This window comes from Uloborus diversus, chromosome 1 (genome assembly GCF_026930045.1).
Source record: "Uloborus diversus isolate 005 chromosome 1, Udiv.v.3.1, whole genome shotgun sequence".
NCBI classification, from domain to species: Eukaryota; Metazoa; Arthropoda; class Arachnida; order Araneae; family Uloboridae; genus Uloborus; species Uloborus diversus.
In genome coordinates this window covers 211,899,677-211,912,071 of record NC_072731.1, presented here as the reverse complement: position 1 = coordinate 211,912,071, position 12,395 = coordinate 211,899,677, and positions in this window count along the sequence as shown.

Sequence of the window (12,395 nt, the reverse complement as noted above, 5' to 3'; positions counted from 1 at the left end):
TTAAAAAGTTTGATAGTACTTTATGGTGTTTTTGTTCAGGAGCTGTACTTATTGGAGACCATTGTTCCCATTGGGCTGAATTGTCTTTCTGTGTTAAAACTGCTGAAGAAAAACATAATTGAAATTTAAATTTTCACATGGAATTAATTTTTCTTATTTTTATGAGTCTTCTGGTGAATGTGCAAAAGTTAAAGCCAATTGAATCATATGAATGAGCGAGATATTAAGCCATGAACGAACCTTAGGGTGGCGTTATTTGGCGCACTAACCTGATCAGTATCAGTTGTGTAAGTGTATTCTTCATTTTAAAAGAAAAAATTCAGAAAAAAAATTTTTTCTTCAAAATAGACTGATTGATACAATGGACGTCGAAATAAATTTCCAATGAAATCTTAGTAATGATTATAATACTTTCAAGTCTTTGAACTGATTGGTTTTTTATTTAGATGAAGAAAGTAGAAAAATTATATTGCTAGTTTTTATGAAAAAAATATGCATGTGGACTCCATGGAACTATACTTGCGGCGGAGGCGCTACCCTGCCCCATCTGGCAACCCGAGCACCACTTTTGGCAGCCCGCACACCACCTGATCCCCCGAAGAAAAGCGCTGATCCCCCTTCTCCGGGGCGGACACATTGCGCGGGGACTCCTGTCTGCCCTCCGAGGGGATTTACAGGTGGTCTTCATTTCCCGAGGATTTACTGGCAGAGAGGAAGAAAGAAGAAACGGAAAATCCTCGGCCCAGAAACCTCCGCTATCAGCTACCGCGCATGCCCCCTCGCTACGCAAGGGAAAAAAGTTTCTGTTTACTCTCCTGTGGCAAAGTTCTACAGACCCAGACCGCCATTTTGTACCTACATATTTATAACAGTAATAAGCAATTATAAGTGATCCCTTTCATGATTTCATAATTTTACACTATTTTTAACCACTTATTGATCGGTATCTCTCTCTCTCTTATTATAGTTCCCGAATTCAAAGCTCTAACACTTGTTTGCAAAATTTTATAAATATTTCTCGAATCATACATCTACTTTATAAAATATAGACAGTGATCTGTTATCAATATATATATTTACCCATGAGTCGCTGAAATAATTTATACCTATCTATATTTTTTTTTTACACATTCTCACATTTTTGAAAATTTCTGAAAGATTCTGTTCTCAAGCAATAATGCCGCAGATGTACTTTACTAATTTTTAAAGATGAATTTATATTACTGCAGCAAGTAATGGTAAATTGCAATTAATTTTTCAGTACATTAATGTTAGCATATCTTAAAATTAAGCTTTTTGAAGCTTTGAAGCAAAAAAAACATAATTCTAAGTGCTCATCTCTTACGCAATAAATGATTAACATAAATGAACTAGTATATTTTTAAAAGATTTAATTTTTACTAGATAAACACCCGTATATTTGTCATGAGATCATAACTACTTTGCAGATAAAATAGTAAAATTTTTCGCACTTCGAAGCTTCTTCCTCCTCCTCAAGGATTAGATCAAAGGTCTGTTCCAGCTTCTTGGTCAAACCAGCACTGGAACAGGCCTTTGGCCCATTAGCAAGCAAAAATGCAGTTTATTGGGCGTTATCTTCAATCTTAGGGGTTTGGATTTTGAAAGAGGGGGGGGGGGGGGATTTGTTTGCAATGGCGCATCCGCATAAAATCGAAACCCATCCACTTAAACTAAAACAGTAAAAGTGTCAAATCTTAAACCGCGTGTAATAAAATAAAAGTAAAATAAACTCGCGTTAAATGAGAGTCTACTTTATTTTATTTTAAGATCACATAAGCAAATTTGCTTGAATATTTTTAGTCAAATACGGATGAAAATGTTGTAGTATGCTTATCACAGCAGTATTTCGGTAAGACTTCTCAGATTTCCTTCCTCAGATCCTTCTTTTTTCCTTTTTGTGCAGAATATATCATTAGCGTTATACTCCGCTTATTATAAAATATAGTAGGCTTTCTCTTTAAAAAGAAATTCAACTATCGAAATAACCTGCCGTTGGTTAAAAAAAAATCTTTGTACGACAGTAAAATTAATAAATTTAAAGAAAATTGCTTTCAAAACTTTTGTACATCAACATCCTCTTTGATGCTCTGTTGGAAAAAAACTCCCAAAATTAAACACGTTAAGACGCACGCGTGAGTTGATAAATAGATTCCAGTTTGGAGACGAATTCGGTAAGGAAAACTCAAAACTAAACTTCGGAAACTTGAGTTGAGTGAAAAAAATTAAAGAATCAGGTTTAAGAACTTAGTTTTGGCGAATTAAAGCTAAATAATCAACTTCGGAAACTTTATTTTGGTATAATCAAACGAAATAGAGAACGCGATGAGCACGTGGAGAAATGTGGGACAAAGTGAAGTAACGAAATATTTGTCTGATTTTTGCGCTACCTATCCGTTAATATTTTAACTATGTAGTAATACATGTAATCTATTCCAGTCAGGAAAGGTTAACTTTTAAGATTAAAGCATATCATAAACATGCAATTTTCAAAAATTGATACTTATATTGCAACGTTTTGTTGTAAGTAAAAAGTTAATTTTCTTAGTATAAAGTGATAAATTACTCGTTATTAGCATTTTAAATATTAATTGAGACCTTCTGATACTCGGTGCTTATTTAGTTAATATTTAGCTTATGTGTATTTTTTATGTTATGTGCAACTAGCCAAGTGCAATGCGGAGCAATGTGGATGTGGCAAAGTGAAGTAGTTCATTTCGAGTCATTCAATAATTTGCTGAAGTGCTTTCGTATAAATTTATTAACTAAATCAATTTCCTTCCTTCAGTTAATAATTTGTTCATTTATTCATTCATTCACTTATATTCCTATTCAGTCACTATTTTTTTCTCATTTACGAATTGATTAATTTATTTATTTATTCGTTCAGTGTTTCATTATGTATTCTTTTATGCATTCAATCTTTTATTTGACCATTCATTTGATCAAAAATATTTTTAATAATCAAATAGAAAATTTTTCATTAAAAAGATATTTTGTTTTTCACTTTGTCCCATGAAAAAATATATGCACAATTTTTCGAAGGTACAAACTACTGCCAAAAATGAAAAATATAATATTTCAATGAAAGTTTTATAAAATAAAATACATTCTTCTTTCGTCGTGTACTGTAATTTTTAAAACCGATTTTCAATTCGTTTATTTAAAAAAAGGTAAGTTATCTTATCTATTTCACTTTTTGTCTCCGATTCTCCTACTTCATTTCTGAGCCCATAATGGGAAAATATGTATTATTATTTTCGGGAAAACGGTAATTTAAGCAATGTCAGTTGATTTTTAGGTTTTTGTTATAGTTTTAATATTTTAAAATAATGGCTATACATTTAAATATTAGTTATTTATTTAATTTCTTCATTTGGCTGCTACAGACTTCATCAAATGCTATTTGTTGCACAAAAACACAAATAAAATTATGAGGTTTCTAAAAAATAATGAATGGATTGCTAAGCGTTTTTAGCAGAAATTAATGTTTCCTTGAAATTTGAAAAGCTATTCTGTTTTCTTATAAGAAGAGAAAATACTTGAAAAATATACAGAGCCGTTCACGGTCGTTATACTACTTTCAAATACTATTTCGAATTATTTTCACAAATGTGAAAACTAACCAGTTTAAATAGTCAATGTCACATTACTGATCAATGCGTCCTGGAAGTACAGGGAAAAGAAGAAAAAAAAAATACATTTTCAGTATTCTAATGCCAACTAATAATAGTTGTCAGTAAGTACTCATGGCCTAACTGCTGAGTAGGACGATTTTTTCTTTTATTTATTTCGCTTTTCTTCTGCTTACTTAAAGTTGGGGATGCTCTGCACCTCAACAAATATTTTGAGTCAGAGCTTGAATACTGTAGCACCCATGAAGTCGGTACTCCTGATTCACAGTGTATGTTTGTTTGTATTTATAAGGTTCAACAACAGGGGGTAAGGTTTGACAATAATATACTGCATTGGCAATTCGGTGAATTCAACTGAAACTGAAGAGAAGCTCATTTTTAATTCCAGTATAAACAGGTGGCTTAAAATTGCATATGAGCTCCCGTTAGCTGAGCTTCTGTACTTGCTTTCAATTTTTTGCAAATTTTAACATTATAGGCAAAATTTAGACTATTTGTGCGCAAAAATAAGTAGTGGAGACTGTAAAGCTCCTGCATTTCTTTTGGTAGGAATCAAACCCTAAGTATGAAGATGGTAAAAAAACTACAAAAGCCTCTGTTTCCCAGAAAAATGATTATTTTGGGGTTTTTTTTTTTTTAAATCTTTATAATCATCATATTCTTCTTCTTTGATGATACATGAAAATAACAACACATTTTTTAACTCGATCTACTAAAAAGAATTAAGTTTGAACAACTCAGCATTTTGTGTATGCTCAGTAAGATGAGAAATAGAGACGAAAGTTTAATGCCAATGTTATCGTAATTACAGCATTTTTTTCAGTAAAAAAAAATTATGCTACATTTTTAAACAATATAGCTCATTTCAAATTTTTCATCAGGAAAATATAAACCTCTTTATTCTTTTTTTCTATTTCCATTTACATACCCTTGATATAATGAAAATTTATAATTTTTTCTGTTCATACATATTCAAACAATACCAACCAAAATGGTGGCTTAGAGTGGACTTGCACAAAACGTTCAGGGGCACACAGTCCTTTTTTTTTTTTTTCTTTCGATTTTTTCCCCTACTGATATATACACATTAAAAATATATTTATCCGTATGTTTTTAAAAGCAGGGGTCCGCTTTTTGTATCGTCTTCATGAAAGATATTTTCCGCGAATGTTTCTTTCCATCTTTTTTTTTCTTTACCTAACTTTTTTTACCCTATTTTGTTTGGCTACAAATATCCTTTCCCTGCTTTCTCCCGATAAAAAATGCTGACCAGAGTTGCACAAAATCTCTTCAAAGCTGAATTTTCCAAGCAACTTTCCGATTAGAGAGTTATGGGTGCATACATGTGTGTCTGAAAACACATTCAATTGGAACTTTATGACAGTCGCTTATGGAAAATGTTTTTTAAGTAAAAATGATATGTTTCGGATATGAGTGATGCAAGGAAGAAGCTTGGCAGCATAGAATAATTTACCATTTGCTCATAAAGTGTTATATTACATTTATGCGAAAACATTAATCGCGATTACATAATACCTACTTATCCTCAAATGCTTGGCCGCAAAGAATAATTTGCCATTCAATCATATGTAAAATGTTACATGTTGCATATTTATGCTAATTATTTAATCGCAACTACATAATGCCTACATTTTCTCCAATGTTTGGCCGCATAGAGTAGTTTACCATTTGGTTATAGAATGTTACTCATTTGTAGTAATAGGAAAGTTTTCGATTTTTCAATTTTATTTTTATATGATAGAGTAACATGTATGAACATCATAGGTGAAAAAAATTTTGCGATACGATAAGTAGTTTTTTTTTAATTAATTTTTAAAGTTCAAGCGCTTGTGACGTCAAATGGCATAGAAAGTGACGTCATGCGCTCTTCCGATAGGGGAGAAACCGAAGCACGTGCATTCGACTTCGAAGACGAAACGTAAAAGGCTTATCTCCTCGCATTTAACTCCTCGCGTTTATGGAACATTAAACCTCTCATCCTCTCGGAAATATTCGAATATCATCATTGATGTTACTTGAGGAAGATTATTTAGATTGTGCTTTAACGAATCCGGCCTCCATAGTGTGTTCAAAAGAATTATTGAATTTCTAAAAAATAAAAATATCAGCGCGCTCAAAATGTCCCTAGCGAAAACAAGGGATCTTCGGGGGAAGGCTGCCCATTAGTGCCCTGTGACGTAAGCTCGTGACGTTTCAGAAGAGCGCACTTTTGCGCGTGGATTTTTAAAAATTCATTAAAAATCAATCACGGTGTTTTAAAATTCGGCGATGGTGAATTTTTTAGTTTTGAGGGTCAATTAACAATATCCAATAGCCAAAATATGAACATTTAATAGGTTGCAACTTCCCTATTATTTAATTTCAATTACATAATACCCACCTCTATACTCCAATGTTTGACGTCATATAATAATTTACCATTCGGTCATGCAGTAACATATTAAAGTGAAAAATTTAAGCGCAGTTACCTAATACCCACCTGTCCTTCAATGTTTGGCAGCATACAGCAGTTTAGCATTCGGTCATAGAATGTTGCCCATTAATGTAAAAAATTTACCTGCAATTACATAATACCCATCACCTCTCCTCCAATGTTCGGAAAACATGCACATTTTGATCTTCAGCAATTTCTGCAACTTTGCATTGAATCCTCCACCCCGCCTCCCCATTATTACCATCAGTGACGTAGCGAGATTTTCTGCGTGGTATGGGATTTTATTTGTTTGCGCAACCAAACAGATATATAGATTGACATATAGATAGGAATAAATAAGTACACAGAAGCAGATAGATATGAAAAGGTAGATGCAAATAGATAACTATAAGTCGTTGGAGAGATAATAAAAAATAGATGATAAATATATAGGTAGAAAACTACATAGATAGACAGAATTGGATGAATATATATATATATATATATATATATATATATATATATATATATATATATATATATATATATATATATTTGATACGTATATTTTCATTGACCCTGTACTGTTATAAATTTTATTTCTGTATGGAAGTGGTTATAACCTCTCCATCCCCTCCATCGCTACGCCACTGTCACCATATATTAGACTACTTGATGCTAAATGCTTTAACATGTAATAAAAGAGTCAAAGTCTTTATTGAAATTTATAAAGGCCATCTCATTATCTATTACTTTATACAAACAGTTACGTAATCAGTCAACATTTCCTTACGTGACGCGTACGCTCCACCAGAGAGCATTTCCTCTGTGTGTGAGTTGTGTGTGCGTGTTTTTCTTTCTTTCTTTCTTTCTTTCTTTTTTTGAGGAGACTGTCCATTTGTTAGTTATTACTTGTTTTGACTTGCAATGATTTCTTTATATACATATTTTTTTCTTTCCTTTTCATTCTTACATGTTGTTTGAAAGCTTTTTCAACCCCAATGAACGACCTTTAAGAATTATTCCACATGAAGATGCGTTCATGTTTTGAATACTCTGGCGCACAAATTTTAATTTATTCTTTTTTCTTCATTGCATGAGATTGTTTAACAGCCGTTAGGTACTTTCTCACTGTTTATTTTAAATCTGCAAAAAGTATCTCCTTTTACAATTTACAATTTTTATGCAATTTTATAATATAGTTCGTAGCCAGAATTTTGAAAATTTACTCGAAGAAAAAGGCTTACCTTTCAGTATAACTACAGTTTAATGGGAAAACCAAGATATTTACACGTACTTGATATCATTTCATGATTAACTTAAAAAGAGTAAACTAGAAACATCGCCTATCTTAAAATACTCCACATCCACTATTTAAACAATTTCCCCCCTCTGAGCAACTCTTTTATTGTACGGTGCAGTGGCGGTTAGTTTGGGGGTAGCAGCGACTGCATCTTACATCTATTTTATCTATCAAAGTATATAAAAAATCCATAGGTTCTTTGTCAATTTGTGCATTCAGAAAAATAAATAAATAAATAAACTTGGAAAAATCAGTAGCTTTTGCAGATTTGAAGTCACCACATCCGAATTACCTAAAATGAAATATTTGTATAAATGCAACAAAAGTTTTATATGCTGGAGCTAAGTTTCATCTAGCTCATTTTTAAGGGTAAGTAATGGTCAAAAAAATTTTGAGAGAAAGCTATAAAATATTTTGCATTTATAGGTTAAAAAACATTTTACACTGATAAATCATGAAGAAATCGTCATTCCAAAAGAAAAAAAATCTAATAATAATTTCTTCCGTTTGCTTCAGGAGGAACCCTTTGTTTATCCGTAAATAAAATTAATGAAAATCATCGCAAAACTCACTTGTCAAATTGAGAGAACTACTTTGTAAACTATAAAATCTTTAGCATTTATCGATTTAAAAAAACATTTTCCACTGATAAATGATGAAGAAATCGTCATTCAGAAGGAAAAAAAAAGGAAAATTTATATTAGTAATTGCTTCAGGAGGAGGAAACCTTTGTTATCTGTAAATAAAGTTAATGAAAATTATTCCAAAACTCGCTTGTCAAATTTGTGGCAGAACTACGCTGTCAACGAACTTACCAAAAAGAAAAAAACAAAACATAACAGTCTACGCTTTAACATTAAAATTTATCCATAATCTGCTGGCACCGATTCATAGCTTTATGCGTAAGCGAGCTCCCCCTGGCGACCGTTTGGCGGTCTTCCGCCGTGATTATTAGGTTACGCCGCGTGCCGGCAATTAATTTCCAAGAGTACACAAACTAAGTGGTCAACCATTAATTGCGAGAGGCCGCCATTGTTTCCATCCGGCTATAATGGAAAAAAGAACAAAGGACCTGCAGAAGGAGAGGGGCAAAACACGATTAGGGTCGAGGAAAAAAATAAATGTAGAGTTGGTTACATTTATAGCACGGGACAGAGTGTGTGGCTCGGATGATAGCTCCCATTGTACTTCAGTCGATTATTCAAAAGATTTTTTTTTTTCATTTAACTTCTACAGATTGTGTCAGGAAATTAGTAGAAGAGAATAACTGTAATTAAAGGACATACTTAAGACTTCGGGAGAATCGGGGAGGGAAAAAAATGGAAAATTCAAAAGAGGAGGATAGAAGAACTTTGAAATCTTAATTCCTTTTCATTATTTAATTTTGTTAGCTAGTTACTTAAAATGGGGAGTTAATTCAATTTCACAGACTTTCCATAAATTCTCTCTGCTGTCGGAGTAACATTCCAATTTAGGAAGAAGTTTGTGTTGCACACTTAGATAAATTATCAGATTATCTCAAAAATAAAACAATGTTTTATGCAAATTTTTACAATAAAATGTTGTGCAATGTACTTTTCTTAGAATTACTTTTGAAGTATCAATATTAAACGAAGAAAAACATGTAAAACACGTTTTCATTTTTAAAAAAAGTATAAAAAACAAGGCCCTTTTCCTGATTACTGTAAGATCAAATTTAGCTGTAACTTTTGTTTTTAATATTAAACAGTAAAATTTACTTTGAACAATTAAAGTTTTTTTTTACGTTAATCCGGAAAGGTGGGTTTTAATATTAAATGAAGAAAAATTTTTGAAACACATTTTTACTTCAAGGAAAATTTTCTTTTTTTTTTGCTTGTTTTAATATTAAACGCATATGTGGCGAGCAACTCAAATTGTTCTAAAAAATTTCAATGATTCGAAACACTAGCATTATTATTATTATTATTATTGTTATTATTATTATTATTATTATTGTTATTATTATTATTATTATTATTATTATTATTATTATTATTATTATTTTATTATTACTTTTATTTTTATTTTACTAGAGAGAAGTGTGTTTCAAATATTTTTCTTTACTTGTGATGAAGTTCGGTGAATTTTAAGAGACAAAAAATGTATACTTTGAAGTTAATTTTGAATTTTAATACTACCTAACGCATATGTTATAGCCAAAGGAGATCCTTTCCAAAATTTTGGAATAATTTGACAACAGATAGTTTATTTTATTTGAGAGAAAATGTTTCAAAGGATTTTCTTAACTTAAAATTAACTTCAAACAATTTTAATGGTCGAAAAAGAAAATAGTTGAATCTATTTAATCTAACGAGGTAAAATTTTAGAGAGTAGTATTAAAGCATGTGCAATAAAGAAATGAAATAGTTTCTATACTTTAACGTTCTAAATTTTGCTTCATAAGATTGAAGTAATTTTTTTAATTGAAAATTGCCAAATTCTACTAAATTCAAATACAATGGAACAAATCAAATTTTTAAAAATGTGGTAAAAAGCAATTTATTACTGCATTTGTATCAATTTTTCGAAGTTTTCACCTCTAAAAGTAGTAAATCATCTTCTTGTGGACGCCTAGCAAACTAATGTCTTGCAAAAGAAGCTTCAGAAACAAAGAAAAAAAATGTTGTAGCCCTGCAATTTTTAAAATATTTTTGCTTATCATGAAACATTTATCGATTATTAAACTATTTGCAACTCCAATAAACTATACGGTGCGCTGCAGCCACTGTCTAATGGCGGATGAAAAAGGTAAAACAAACTAATGCCGTAACTTACAACTTGCTTTGACTGTTAGTGAATCACATTAACTTTTCATGGTGTTTGTGGTAAGCTTTCTTTTCCATTCTTCTGAAATAAAATTACACCACAAACTGTCTGAACCCTGTAATTTACCCCAAAGAAAACACGTGGAATGGAATGTTTTGCCTTTTTCAGTAGTATTGTTTATCACCGCAAGATAGAGTATTCGAGTTCTATGGAGTTGCGAACAGATATGGAAATGGCAATCCCCACTAATTCCAAATACAGATTTGAAGAATGAGAAAAGCTAAAATTAAATTGTGTTATTTTTTCAAAACTACATTTTTTAAAAACTTGTTTTCTTTCATTGTTTGTCAAGTTTTAAAACGTTTCTTTTTATGACAGTGGAGAGGATTTTTTGAAAAAAGATATGCGGAAAAATACAAATTAGAATTTAAGACCTATATGCTTAGGACTTCATTGCTGAAAACAGAAGGGCCATCTTCATAAAATATTTCCATACGTAAGCAGTACAAAAATGATGTAGCAGCAGATAATATAAAATATACTAGCTGCGTGCCCGGCGTTGCACGGGCTACCTAAAAAATGAAAGATATATCTAGTTGATGTTTTTGTAGTACTCTGACATCAGTTTCAAACCCGTTAAGATTGATTACGTGAAACTAAAGCATCAAGACTTAATAAATACCATTCAGCATTAATTTAATACCAAGTCATCAGATTTCAATTAAGTTTTAATTAAAATCATTGAAAGCATTTTTTTTTTCTCTGTTTCCTTTAAAGAAATCCAAACAATTTTAATTTAACGTGTTCTTTTGACTATACAAAATGAATTTCAAAAGTAAAAACAGGAAGGAAATAAAAAGTTATTATAATTTTTGAAAATTCTCACCCATGTAAAGGGAAAAAGTTCAACAAAATAAGCATAGTTCGTCGCACATCCTAAATTTACCAAAATATGAGACTGATAATGATAAACTTACACTACAATAAATAAACATAACTAAAAAAATAATTTTCATATGCTGAAAAGAGTTAAGGACTTCGGCTGTAAAAAATATTAAAAAGAAAAGGGGGGGGGGGGGGCAGACAAAAAATAAAGGTTATGTACGAATAGAGCAACCTATCAACCCGGTTGGTTGCTTTGATGACGTCAGTTGATGATGTCTACTGAAACAATTGTTAATATGTTATTTATTAACACAAATGGAAAATGGCAACAGAAAGAAATAAAAATCATTGCTTAGAATAAAAGAGAAACGAAGCTAATTTACAATTAGAATGAATTCGAAGCAATTTACAATCAGAAATAGGGGGTGTCGGAGGTAGTCCTCCGACACCCCCTATTTCTGATTGAATATTATCCTATTCTTACAATTAAATTTACATTGCTAGTACTAAGGTCTGGTAATATGACTACCGCTGCTAAACCAGAAGCTAAATCTCTCTCTATGCATATTAGAACATGCGTTTGGAACAATAGAGGGGCCGCCAAATGCGTGCACCCCCCCCCCCCCTCCTCCAGTTTTTTGTACTAACGACGACCCTGGCTCTAAGCAACTGCCTACTTTGCATACTTCGGAAATTCGGTCCTTTACACGTCAATCCCCAGATAAAAACGAATAGTTTTCCTGATGAATACTACAGTTTACAATTTTTTAAATACATTAAATTCTCCCAGAGAATTTCAGGTTTGAGAGCTATTTTGAAACATGAAGTATTTTAACTCTATTTCAGTAAAGTACGTGTAGATGAAAACTATGGGATAATAGTAACATAGTAACTATGAAATCCGTTTAGCCGTTTTTCAACTGAAATAAAAGACATCTGGACAACCACGTTCTGTCACACGCTGAACAGAATGGCACCCAAGTCCAAATAGATATTAGAACTTAAAAGCAAAAACCAGTTGAAAAAAAAAACCTCCCGAAACTTTTTGAACACTTAGACAAAAAAATCAAAAGTTCCGACCTGAACAACTATTGACTTCGCTTACTTTTACGTTACCTACGTTAGCGACCGATGTATAGAGAGAAACTTCTCCCTTTCGATCACACATACAGTCACTGTAGCTAACTTTGACCAGAACTTCTATTTTCAGTTATCCCACTCAATGTTATCGCGCATATAGGCATAAAACTGAAGAACAACACCCTAAAGTACAGGAGCGTATAAGCCATTAATTTTGGGAGAGTCATAAGTGAAATATTATGAGAAATTTCAA